The sequence below is a fragment of the Triticum urartu genome, chromosome 2A (genome assembly GCF_056163025.1).
Source record: "Triticum urartu cultivar PI428250 chromosome 2A, HENAU_Tu73, whole genome shotgun sequence".
Taxonomy (NCBI): Eukaryota; Viridiplantae; Streptophyta; class Magnoliopsida; order Poales; family Poaceae; genus Triticum; species Triticum urartu.
The window spans coordinates 290929827-290943649 of record NC_141874.1 but is presented as its reverse complement, the minus strand read 5'-3'; the positions used below and the strand labels follow the sequence as shown (position 1 = coordinate 290943649).

At 46.0% G+C, this 13823-nt stretch overlaps 1 long non-coding RNA gene across 1 annotated transcript; it reads right to left on the bottom strand.

Annotated features, from left to right (window-relative positions):
• Positions 1–6370: 6370 nt before the first annotated feature.
• Positions 6371–9678, bottom strand: LOC147984859 (uncharacterized). The gene is made up of 3 exons (XR_015615072.1): positions 9130–9678; positions 7935–8012; positions 6371–6629 (listed from the first exon to the last, which is right to left on the bottom strand). It is a non-coding gene; the product is annotated as an uncharacterized LOC147984859 (long non-coding RNA).
• Between the last annotated feature and the right edge of the window lie 4145 nt (positions 9679–13823).

Sequence of the window (13823 nt, the reverse complement as noted above, 5' to 3'; positions counted from 1 at the left end):
AAACATTCTTCAAACAACCGTTTATGCTTTCTAGAAATTCTACATTATTTTGAATCAACAATATGTCATCCACATATACTTATCAGAAATGTTGTAGTGCTCCCACTCACTTTCTTGTAAATACAAATTTCTAACAAACATTGTATAAACCTAAAAGCTTTGATCACTCCATCAAAACATATATTCCGATTCCGAGATGCTTGCTCTAGTCCATAGAAGGATCGCTGGAGCCAGCATACCTTTTAGCATCCTTAGGATCGTCAAAACCTTTTATTGTATCACATACAACTTTTCTTACGAAAACTGGTAAGAAAACTTGTTTTGACATTCATTTGTAAGATTTCATAATCGAAAAATACAGCTAATGCTAACATGATTCCGACGGACTTAAGCATCGCTACGGGTGAGAAATTCTCATCGTAGTCAACTCCTTGAACTTGTGAAAAGACTCTTTCCCACAAGTCGAGCTTCATAGACGGTAACATTACCGCCCACGTCCGTCTTCTTCTTAAAGACCCATTTATCTCAATGGCTTGCCGATCATCGGGCAAGTCCACCAAAGTCCATACTTTGTTCTGATATATGGATCCTATCTCGGATTTCATGGCTTCTAACCATTTGTCGGAATACGGGCCCACCATCGCTTCTCCATAGCTCGTAGGTTCATTGTTGTCTAACAACATGATATCTAAGACAGGATTACCGTACCACTTAGGAGTAGTACATATCCTTGTCGACCTACGAGGTTCGATAGCAACTTGATCCAAAGCTTTATGATCACTATCATTAACTTCCTATTCAACAGACGTAGGCGCCACAGAAAACATCTTTCTGTGTTGCATCACTCTCTGGTTGAAGTAAAGGTTCGACAACCTCATCAAGTTCTATCTTCCTCCCACTCAATTCTTTCGAGAGAAACTCCTTCTCGAGAAAGGACCCGTTCTTAGCGACAAACAATTTGCCCTCGGATCTGAGATAGAAGGTATACCCAACTCTCACCCTTGGGTATCCTATGAAGATGTTTTTTTTTCTGCTTTGGGTTCGAACTTCTCCGGCTGAAGCCTTAAGCATCGCAGCCCCAAACATTAAGAAACGACAACTTTGGTTTCTTGCCAAACCAATGTTCATACGACATCGTCTCAAAGGACTTAGATGGTGTCCTATCTAAAGTGAATGCAGTTGTCTCTAACGCATAACCTCAAAATGAAAACGGTAGATTGGTAAGAGACATCATAGATCGCACCATATCTCATAGGGTTCGATTACGACGTCCGGACACACCATTACCTTGTGGTGTTCCAGGTGGCTTCAACTGTGAAACAATTCCACAATGTCTTAAGTGTTTGCCAAACTCATAACTCAGATATTCTCATTGATCAGATCGTAGGAATTTGATCTTCTTGTTATGATGATTCTTAACTTCACTCTGAAATCGCTTGAACTTTTCAAACGTTTCAGACTTGTGCTTCATTAAGTAGATATACCTATATCTACCCAAATCATCAGTGAAGATGAGAAAACAGCGATATCCACCGCACGCTTCAATTCTCATCGGATCACATGTATCAGCATGTATGATTTCCAACAAGTCACTTGCCCGTTTCATTGTACCTGAAAACGGGGTCTTAGTCATCCTGCCCATGAGGCATGGCTCGCATGTGTCAAGCGATTCAAAATCAAGTGACTCCAAACATCCATCGATATGGAGTTTCTTCATGCATCTTACGCCAATATGACCTAAGCGGCAGTGCCACAAGAAAGTGGTACTATCATTATTAACTCTACATCCTTTGGCGTGAACATGTGTATTACCACGACCGAGATTTAATGAACCAATCACATAGGGTGCATGACCATGAAAGGTATTATTCATGTAAACAGAATAACCCTTATTCTCTAATTTAAATGAATAACCGTATTGCAATGAACATGATCTAATCATATTCATGCTCAACGTAGACACCTGATAACATTTATCTAGGTTCAATACTAATCCCAAAGGCAGATGGAGCGTGCGATGGTGATCTCATCAACTTTGGAAACACTTCCAACACACATCGTCACCTCGCCCTCAGCCAGTCTCCATTTAGTCCGTAGCTTTTGCTTTAGGTCACCAATAATAGCAACTGAACCGGTATCCAATAACCCGATGCTACCAGGAGTACTAGTGAGGTACACATTAATAACACATATATACTTTGTTGAAGTTTCCAGCCTTCTTATCTACCATGCATTTGGGGTAATTCCGCTACCAGTGACCGTTCCCCTTACAATAGAAGCATTTAGTCTCAGGTTTGGGTTCATCCTTGGGTTCCTTTACCGGAGCGGCAACTGGTTTGCCATCCATGAAGTTTCCCTTCTAGCCCTTGCCCTTCTTGAAACCAGTGGTCTTGTTAAACCATCAACACTTGATGCTCCTTCTTGATTTCTACCTTTTGCGGTCTTAAGCACCGCGAACAGCTCCGGGATCAACTCCATCCCTTGCATGTCATAGTTCATCATGAAGATCTAGTAGCTTAGTGATAGTGGCTAGAGAACTCTATCAATCACTATCTTATCTGGAAGTTTAACTCCCACTTGATTTAAGTGATTGTAGCACCCAGAAATTCTGAGCACATGCTCACTAGCTGAGCTATTCTCCTCCATCTTGTTGGCAAAAGAACTTGTCAGAGGTCTCATACCTCTCAACACGGGCATGAGCCTGAAATCCCAATTTCAGCTCTTGGAACATCTCATATGTTCTATGGCATTCAAAACGTCATTGGAATCCCGATTTTAAGCCGTAAAGTATGGTGCACTAAACTATCAAGTAGTCATCAGGATGTGTCTGTCAGGTGTTCACAACATCCACAGACGACGTTGTAGGGGTTTGCACATCGAGCGGTGCATCAAAGACGTAAGCCTTCTGTGTAGCAGTGAGGACACTCCTCAGACTACGGACCTAGTCCGCATCATTGCTTACAATATCTTTCAACTTAATCTTTCTCTAGGAACGTATTGAAACAGGGAGCTACAACGTGAGCTATTTATCTACAACATATTTGCGAAGACAATTCAGACTATGTTCATGATAATTGAGTTCATCTAATGAATTCCCACTCAGATAGACATCCCTCTAGTCATCTAAGTGAAACATGATCCGAGTTAACTAGGCCATGTCCGATCATCACATGAGACGGACTAGTCAACATCGGTGAACATCTTCATGTTGATCGTATCTTCTAGACGACTCATGCTCGACCTTTCGATCTTCCATGTTCCGAGGCCATGTCTGTACATGCTAGGCTCGTCAAGTCAACCTAAGTGTTTTTGCTGTGTAAATCTGGCTTACACCCGTTGTATTCGAACGTTAGAATCTATCACACCCGATCATCACGTGGTGCTTCGAAACAACGAACCTTCACAACGGTGCACAGTTAGGGGGAACACTTTCTTGAAATTATTGCGAGGGATCATCTTATTTAAGCTACCGTCGTTCTAAGCAAATAAGATGTAAAACATGATAAACATCACATGCAATCAAATAGTGACATGATATGGCCAATATCATTTTGCTCCTTTTGATCTCCATCTTCGGGGCTCCATGATCATTGTTGTCACCGGCATGACACCATGATCTCCATCATCATGATCTCCATCATCGTGTCTTCTTGAAGTTGTCTCGTCATCTATTACTTCTACTACTACAGCTAACGGTTAGCAATAAAGTAAAGTAATTACATGACGTTTATGTTGACACGCAGGTCATAAATAAATTAAGACAACTCCTATGGCTCCTGCCGGTTGTCATACTCATCGACATGCAAGTCGTGATTCCTATTACAAGAACATGATCAATCTCATACATCACATATATCATTCATCACATCCTTTTGGCCATATCACATCACAAGGCACATGCTGCAAAAACAAGTTAGACGTCCTCTAATTGTTGTTGCAAGTTTTTACGTGGCTGCTATAGGTTTCTAGCAAGAACGTTTCTTACCTACGCCAAAACCACAACGTGATATGCCAATTTCTATTTACCCTTCATAAGGACCAGTTTCATCAAATCCGATCCGACTAAAGTGGGAGAGACAGACACCCGCTAGCCACCTTATGCAACTAGTGCATGTCAGTCAGTGGAACCAGTCTCACGTAAGAGTACGTGTAAGGTCGGTCCGGGCCGCTTCATCCCACGATGCCGCCGAATCAAGATAGGACTAGTAACGGCAAGTAAATTGACAATATCGACGTCCACAACTGCTTTGTGTTCTACTCGTGCATAGAAACTATGCATAGACCTAGCTCATGATGCCATTGTTGGGGAACGTAGCAGAAATTCAAAATTTTCTACGCATCACCAAGATCAATCTATGGAGAAGTCTAGCAACGAGGGAAGGAGAGTGCATCTACATACCCTTGTAGATCGCTAAGCGGAAGCGTTCAAGTGAACGGAGTTGATGGAGTCGTACTCGTCGTGATTCAAATCACCGATGATCCTAGTGCCGAACGGACGGCACCTCCGTGTTCAACACACGTACAGCCCGGTGACGTCTCCTACGCCTTGATCCATCAAGGGGAGAAGGAGACGTTGGGGAAGACTCCATCCAGCAGCAGCACGGCGGCGTGGTGGTGGTGGAAGAGCGCGGGACTCCAGCAGGGCTTCGCCAAGCACTACGAGAGACGAGGAGGGAGAGGGGTAGGGCTGCGCCAACAGGGAGATTGAATCGTGTCTTGGGCTGCCCCTTTGCTCAAGTATATATAGGGGAAGGGGAGGGGCTGCGCCCCCACCTAGGGTTCCCTTCCTAGGGGTGGCGGCCAGCCCTAGATCCCATCTAGGGGGCGGCCAAGGGGGGAGAGAGGGGGGCGCACCACTAGGTGGGCCTTAGGCCCATGTGAGCCTAGGGTTTCCCCTTTTTTCCTTCTCTCTTTGCCTTGGGCCCTGGTGGGGGGCGCACCAGCCCACCTGGGGCTGGTCCCCTCTCACACTTGGCCCACGCAGCCCTCTGGGGCAAGTAGCCCCACCTGGTGGACCCCCGGGACCCTCCCGGTGGTCCCGATACGTTACCGATAGCACCCGAAACTTTTCCGGTGACCAAAACAGGACTTCCCATATATAAATCTTTACCTCCGGACCATTCCGGAACTCCTCGTGATGTTCGGGATCTCATCCGGGACTCCGAACAACATTCGGTAACCGCGTACATACTTTCCCTATAACCCTAGCGTCATTGAACCTTAAGTGTGTAGACCCTACGGGTTCGGGAGTCATGCAGACATGGCCGAGACAACTCTTCGGTCAATAACCAATAGCGGGATCTGGATACCCATGTTGGCTCCCACATGCTCCACGATGATCTCATCGGATGAACCACGATGTCAAGGATTCAATCAATCCCGTATACAATTCCCTTTGTCCATCGGTACGATACTTGCCCGAGATTCGATCGTCGGTATCCCGATACCTTGTTCAATCTCGTTACCGGCAAGTCTCTTTACTCGTTCCGTAACACATCATCCCGTGATCAACTCCTTGATCACATTGTGCACATTATGATGATGTCCTACCGAGTGGGCCCAGAGATACCTCTCAATTTACACGGAGTGACAAATCCCAGTATCGATTCGTGCCAACCCAACAGACACTTCCGGAGATACCTGTAGTGTACCTTTATAGCCACCCAGTTACGTTGTGACGTTTGGCACACCCAAAGCACTCCTACGGTATCCGGGAGTTGCACAATCTCATGGTCTAAGGAAATGACACTTGACATTTAGAAAAGCTTTAGCATACGAACTACACGATCTTGTGCTAGGCTTAGGATTGGGTCTTGTCCATCACATCATTCTCCTAATGACGTGATCCCGTTATCAACGACATGCAATGTCCATGGTCAGGAAACCGTAACCATCTATTGATCAACGAGCTAGTCAACTAGAGGCTTACTAGGGACATGGTGTTGTCTATGTATCCACACATGTGTCTGAGTTTCCTATCAATACAATTCTAGCATGGATAATAAACTATTATCATGAACAATGAAATATATAATAATAACTAATTTATTATTGCCTCTAGGGCATATTTCCAACACCCGGATAGAAGAGAGATCACAGTCCCAGAGTATAGACGAGGAATAAAAGATCCTAATACCACCCAATGGCGACGTGGGCCCATGGGCCGCACAACCAAGTTAGTAAAACAATTTTCATCGACTAGACTCAACTGTTGGCAAGGAGTGTGGAAGGGGGATTCCTACAGGCAGTCGGCTCTGATACCAACTTGTGACTCCCCCGATTTGACCGTACACTAATCATGCACGCAAATGTGTACGATCAAGATCAAGGACTCACGGGAAGATATCACAACACAACTCTTAGACACAAATTAAAATAATACAAGCTTTATATTACAAGACAGGGGCCTCGAGGGCTCGAATACATAAGCTCAAATACACAAGAGTTAGCGGAAGCAATAATATCTGAGTACAGACATAAGTTAAACAAGTTTTCCTTAAGAAGACTAGCACAAAAGTAGCAATGATCGAAAAGGCAAGGCCTCCTGCCTGGGACCTCCTAACTACTCCTCGAAGCCGAACTCCACGTAGAAACATCCTCGGGGTCCTCTAGCTCCTGGACTCCATCATCTGGTTGCGACATCCAAGAAAAAAGGAAAAGAGGGAGCAAAGCAACCGTGAGTACTTATCCAAAGTACTCGCAAGCGAGGATCTACACTACATATGCATTGGTATCAATGAAATGGGTAGTATTTGTGGACTGAACTGCAGAATGCCAGAATAAGAGGGGGATAGCTAGTCCTATCGAAGACTATGCTTCTGGCATCCTCCATCTTGAAGCAGTAGAAGAGAGTAGATGGTCAGTTAACCAAGTATCATCGCGTAGCATAATCCTACTCGGCTATCCTCTCCTCGTCGCCCTGTGAGAGAGCGATCACCGAATTGTATCTGGCACTTGGAAGGGTGTGTTTTATTAAGTATCCGGTTCTAGTTGTCATAAGGTCAAGGTACAACTCCAGGTCGTCCTTTTACCGAGAGACACGGCTATTCGAATAGATAAACTTCCCTGCAGGGGTGCACCACATTTCCCAGCACGCTCGATCCCCTTTGGCCGGACACACTTTCCTAGGTCATGCCCGGCCTCGGAAGATCAACACGTCACAGCCCCACCTAGGCTCAACAAAGAGATCAGCACGCCGGTCTAAATCCTATGGCGCAGGGGTCTGGGCCCATCGCCCATTGCACACCTGCACGTTGCGTGGGCGGCCGGAAGCAGACCTAGCCTCCCTAATACAAGAGCAGGCGTTCCAGTCCAATCCGGCACGCGCCGCTCAGTCACTGACGTCACGAAGGCTTCGGCTGATACCACGACATCAAGTGCCCATAACTGTTCCCGCGTAGTTGGTTAGTGTGTATAGGCCAGTGGCAAGACTCATATCAAATACCAAGATCTCGTTTAGCATGTTAATTGAATTAACCACGGACGCCGACCAGGGCCAGGCCCACCTCTCTCTTAGGTGGTCTCAACCTGCCATGTCGCTCCGCCACAAAGGTCCACTCAGAGGGCCGTCAGGACAAACGCCCTTTTGGTCCCAATCCGTGAATCACTCGCGGATACTCTACGAGCCGACCCGACTTTAGTCACCACATATATCATGTATTATGTATATAAGTATATACCCGTGATCACCTCCTGAGTGATCACGACCCGATAGTATAGCATGGTCGACGGACAAGAATGTAGGGCCACTGATGGAATACTAGCATCCTATACTAAGCATTTAGGATTGCAGGTAAAGGTAACAATAGTAGTAGCAGAGACAGGCTATGCATCAGAATAGGATTAACGGAAAGCAGTAACATGCTACACTACTCTAATGCAAGCAGTAGAGAGAAGAATAGGCGATATCTGGTGATCAAGGGGGGGGGGCTTGCCTGGAAGCTATGTTGCACAGGAAGAAGGGTCGTTGGTGATGTAGTCGATCATGGGGGTATCAGCGGCGGTCTCGAGGTCTACCGAAAAGAAGTAACAGAAGGGGGACACAAATAAATAATAGAGCAATCAAAGCAACACAAAGCATAACATGGCAATACGCGGTGCTAGGGGTGACCTAACGTAGTAGTAGGCGATACCGGTGAAGAGGGGACATCCGGAAAAGTATTCTCGGTGTTTGACGTTTTCGGACAGATGAAACGGAGGTGGATTGTTGCATGCTCGCTATGCTAGGGACGTGTGGCAGACGAACGGACTACGTATTCGGATTCGTCTCGTCGTTCTGAGCAACTTTCATGTACAAATTATCTTCATCCGAATTACGGATTATTTTATATGAATTTCCAAAGTTTTAATGTTTTCTAAAATTATATTAATTCAAAATAAAAGCAGTATATACTTTTGTCACCTAATGCCACTCTAGCCCGTGCGTATGACAGTGGGGCCAGTAGGGTTAGGTTGACCCATTCAAAGTTTGACTGGTCAACAAATGAATAGTGTAAGTGGGTCCCATGCGTCATTGTCTTTACTTCAATTAGATGGTTTTTACTTGTTTTATTTAGGTAGCGGGGCCCAGCGTCAGTGACTATTATTAGTAAGATAACACTAATAGTAATTAACATTTAATCTAATTAGGCCCAGCCCCATATGGAAATGGCACTAGCCAGCCATTGTGTGGCTGTACGTTGAGCTCATGCACAAGCACGCACATCCGACGCTCGTGGCCATGGCCAAGCAGCAACTACAACAACTAGCGGTAGCATTTGAGCAGCAACGGTAGTGCAACGGCAGCAGTAGTAGTGTGCAGTAGAGCAGCTAGTACAACAGTGCAATAGCAGGCACGCCGAGCAGCGGCTAGCGGCAGCAGCAAGGCAAGAGCAGCAGCAGTAGGCAACGGCAACTGCGGCAGCCGGCAGCACGGGCGCTAGGCAGGGGTTCGCTGGCGCGATGGGGCAGCAGCGGCGGGAGGCAAGCGAGGCACGTCGGCGGCGGGGCTACGTGTAGAAGGGCGCATCCAGAGGGCGCATGCGAGCGCGTGCAGGGCGACGTCCGGCCATGGCGACCACGACGAGCTACGGGAGTCGGGAAACAGCGACCGAAACAAAGGGTAACTAGGCAGGAGGAAGCGAGGCTCACCACGGGGCTCGGTGACGCGCTCGGGGAGGCCGGGGACGGCTCGACGGCGACACAATCGGCAGCGAGGGGCCGCGGCCGTGCACGGAGAAGATGACTCGATGGCGGCGATGCAGCGCTCCCCCGCTTGAGTTTCTTCTTGGGATCGACGAAGATGAGGCGGGCGGAGCTCCTGGTCGTCTTCACGTGGCTCGAGGAGGTCCCGGAGCACCGCTACAAGGCGGCAGCGATGGAGCTACGGACGACGGGCAAAACAGGGAGGGAGAGGGGCGAGCGAGGGGGAAGGGGCGCTAGGGTTAGTAGGGGGCCGGGATGCGCCCTTATCCACGAGGGGGCCGGGGGGATGGCCGCACGTGGCTGGGGGCGACCATGGCCGTGGAATGGCCGCCACGCCCTCCCCCCGTCTCCTGTAGCGTGAGGTGGGAGATGAGAGGAGGTGGGCTGGGCCTCCCAGCCCCACGTGGGCCTCCCCTCTTCTTCCTGACTCTTTCTTTCTCTCTTTTCTTTATATTGTTTTAGTTACTGATTTCCATTTTCTTTTTATTTGTTTCTGTTTTACTTAATTCTTAGTAGCAATTGTGCTTTATTAAATAAAGGACTTAGCCCATAATTCATAAAGCAATTCTAGGCACTGCCTCGAAAAGTTTGAGAGTTAAATAAATTAGTTTGGTTTTTTCACAAATTATAAAAGTATTTTAATTGTTGTTTCAGCACTGTTCTGATTGTTTTAGTGCACTTAAATGTTTTATAAAATGTTGGTTTTGTTTTTATAATTGCTTTCAAATTATTTGCGATAACATGAACTATTTTGTTCAATTAATTGAAGAAGTGGTTATTTCAAATTTATTTTAAAATTTGAAAAATGGCTTTGATTTTTATCAGGTGGCAATTTGGCTTAGTTAAACCTGACGACATGGCAGCATTAGTGTGAGGTCACTGTAGCACTACAACGGGGATGTTACAGCGTCCCACAAGATGTTTTAGGTCTCCAGCATAAGCGTTAGAAGCTTTTGATTTCCGGCTGAAGACCATTTCCTGCAAAAGAGAGTTAATTCTTCTTAACCACCCACATCTTCAGAGAGTGGCTTAGAAGCAATGAGTCTAAGTGCAGCATATGAGAACTTTGGCTTTGGAGCCATAGCAAATAGCCTGCAGGAGGTGAATAATACTCATAAGTAAGCAGAAAAGTTCTTGGTCTTATGAACATAGTGGTTTGATGAAACACGCTCATATTCATAAGTCTAAGTATGGTTTCCCTGCGAAACATTGGCGTTATGGTGGGCTTGGTGGGTCCTCTATCTGTATGAAGCCTTTGGACCATATGAAGCCTTTGGTCTGGGGTTTATCTTCTTCCCAGGTGGTGTCATGATGACATTTACAGGAAGCTTCTCAAGACAACTTTTAGGCACCCAGATCTCTTCAAAGATGGTCCATTCCTACAGTTAGTACCAATATACCTGGCAAACACTTCATCATTCTGATTCTTAAACAGTTTGTAGTTTGCATCAAAGAATTCATCAATGATGATAGGGTTAGCACAAGTGAAGCCAGATAAGGTAGATGGATCCATTGAAGGTCCCTTTGCAGCAACCCATGTGGTTTTGGGGTACTGCTCAGGCTTCTAGTATGAACCATCAACATTCATTTTCCTCTCGAACCCAACACCCTCTTTCCTAGGATTTCGGTTCGAGATCTGTTTCTTGAGGACATCACATAGTGTCTGATGCCCTTTGAGGCTTTTGTACATCCCTATTTCAAGCAATGTCTTCAACCTGGCATTCTCATCAGCAATAGTAGTGGTATCCTCAGAAAATGTGTTAGTTACCACATCAGCAGTTGAAGATATTGCAACAGTAGCAACGATAGAACATTTAGCAACAGAGACAACATTATCACGCTCAAGACATTTTAGACATGGTGGCTCAAAATCTTCCTGAGCGGAACTGATCTATTGAGCGCGAAGTGAATTGTTCTCCTTTAAAGATCTTCATGAGACGCGCTCAGATTCTCAGGTTCTTGCTTCTTTTAAAGACAATCATAGAAAAGCTTCTCATGAGTAGCTGAGAGAGTTTCATGACGACTTTCAAGTTCCTCATACTTAACATGAAGATTTTTAATGTCTTCAATTAAGGATTGAGTTCGATTCATTTCCGCGTCCAACAGGTCATCGCTTTTGTGTAGCAATTTTTGAATATGTTCCATAACAGTTTGTTGTTCAGTTGCAATTTTAGCAAGTGTTTTGTAGCTAGGTTTGGATTCACATTCAGAGTCATCTTCACTGGATATTTGGAAGTAAGCATCGCGTGAGTTTACCTTGGCACCACGTGCCATGAAGCAGTAGGTTGGAGCAGAGTCATCCTCATCATCGGCTTCATCATCAGCGACGTGGCCATTGTCTTCGGTGTTGAAGATGGACTTGGCGACGTAAGCCGAAGCTACAGCTAGGCTTGCCACGCCAGAATCGGACTCCTCCTCAAACTCTACCTCCGCCTCCTCGGAAGCAGACTCCTCCTCTGAATCCATCTCCTTGCCAACAAACGCACGGGCCTTGCTGGACGAGCTCTTCTTATGAGATGAAGACTTTGAAGAAGACTTTGAGGATTTCTTCTTGTTGTTGTTGTCAGAATCATATTCCTTCTTCTTCTTCTTCTTCTTCTTCTTCTTAGATTCCTTGTCCCATTGCGGACAATCAGAGATGTAGTGACCAGGCTTCTTGCATTTGTGGCATGTTCTCTTCTTGTAGTCACGAGTGGAAGCTTCATCATTTCTTGAGCTGGATCTTGAAGACTTTCTGATGCGATTCTTCTTGTAGAACTTTTGGAACTTCTTCACGAGGATAGCTAGATCCTTTCTAATGTCTTCAGGATCCCTAGAACTGCAGTCAGATTCTTTTTCAGACGAGGAAACAACCTTTGCCTTCAAAGCACGGGTTTGGCCATAGTTGGGGCCATAGATGTCTCTCTTCTTAGATAACTGGAACTCATGTGTGTTGAGCCTCTCAAGTATGTCAGACGGATTGAGATCTTTGAAGTCAGGACGTTCTTGTATCATCAGGGCCAGGGTGTCGAATGAGATGTCAAGTGATCTTAGGAGCTTCTTGAAAATTTCGTGCTTGGTGATCTCAGTGGCGCCAAGTGCGCGAAGCTCATTTATGATATTAGTGAGGCGATCAAATATGAGCTAGACATTCTCATTGTTGTTTCTCTTGAAGCGGTTGAAGAGGTTGCGAAGAACATCAATCCTTGAATCTCTCTGAGTTGAGACGCCTTCGTTGACCTTGAAGAGCCAGTCCCAGACCAGCTTCGCAGTCTCCAGTGTACTCACACAGCCGTACTATCCTTTAGTCAGATGACCACAGATGATGTTCTTGGCAGTCGAATCTAGTTGAATAAACCTCTTAACATCAACAACGGTAACACCTTCACCGCCCTTGGGAACGCCATTCTTGACGACATACCAGATGTCGACATCAATGGCTTCGAGATGCATGTGCCTATAATTACAATATAAGTTTGATGGGTCAAGTTCTTATAATTCCAACATATCATCTTGCCTAGGCGAAAAGGTGATCTGCTAGTTGTTTATAGGCCTCGAGGCAAATTGATGGAATATCAAAATTTTCGCTCATTGTCCATCAACATTCAAGGCAGTAGCACCTCTTCCTTTTTGCATTACGTTTGTTCTTTCGTCTGTCATCTCCTTCCCCACAGGGCCTCTTACGTTTTTCAATTTTGCCAAATTTTCCGACTGATTTTCCTTACAATCCGAGTCAATTGCCCCATGCATTATTGTCTTACCGTATAAAATCATGTTTTCTTTGTTAACCAATAAACACTAATTTAATTAGCAACCGAAGTCCATTTTGCTACATGATCGGATTAACAAATAAAATGGCCAGTAAATGATGGTGATTGTGTACACGATACTTATGCGCACAGATAATTGCACAATATTGTAGTATACATTGATAAAAAAAATAAGACAATTTAGGTCGTGTTCGGATCTCCTCCCGCTTCTCAGAACTCCACAACTTCAGCTTCTCATCGTAGTTTCTAACTCCAGGCAGCGATTGAAATTTTGTTCGGCTCCGTTTGCATCTCCCAGCGCTGCAGCCCAGCTGGGAGGGCTATGGCCTGATCGGGGTGGTTGGGCTGGCTGGAGGCAGCCCAAATCGGGCCAGCATTAGCAAAGACCACCACGAGCAGTAGTGAGGTGAGCATCGACGTCACTGGCGTCGGGGCTGGAGCTTGTTCTGCGGGTGCAGAAGGTGCGTCCATCCTTGTATTGAGGGCGGCGTCCTTCAGGAGTTCAGACTGCGACGCCGGGATTCGCCGGGGATGGGCTTGAAGAGGTTCGATCTGCCATGGCGAGGGACTGGCGGCGTGTGTGGTAGTGGTGGTACGCGGCTATGGCGGCTAGGGTTAGCGCAAGGAAAGAACAGAGAGAGAGAGAGCTTGTACCTGTTCGAGAGAAGAGGAGGGGTTCGAGGCAGTTTTCTTTCTTTTTTCCTAAGGGAAAGGAAGGGGGCGCGTTGAACCGGTACATTTGGCGATGGTAGCCGGCCGTAAGTCAAGTGAACTGGTTCCAGTCGACCGTAAATCGGGCGAACTTCAGATTTTCGTTTTCGTGGAGCTGGACCGAGCTCGCTTCTCATTTTCGCACTACGCACATGCTTAGCTTCTAGATTTTAGCTTCTC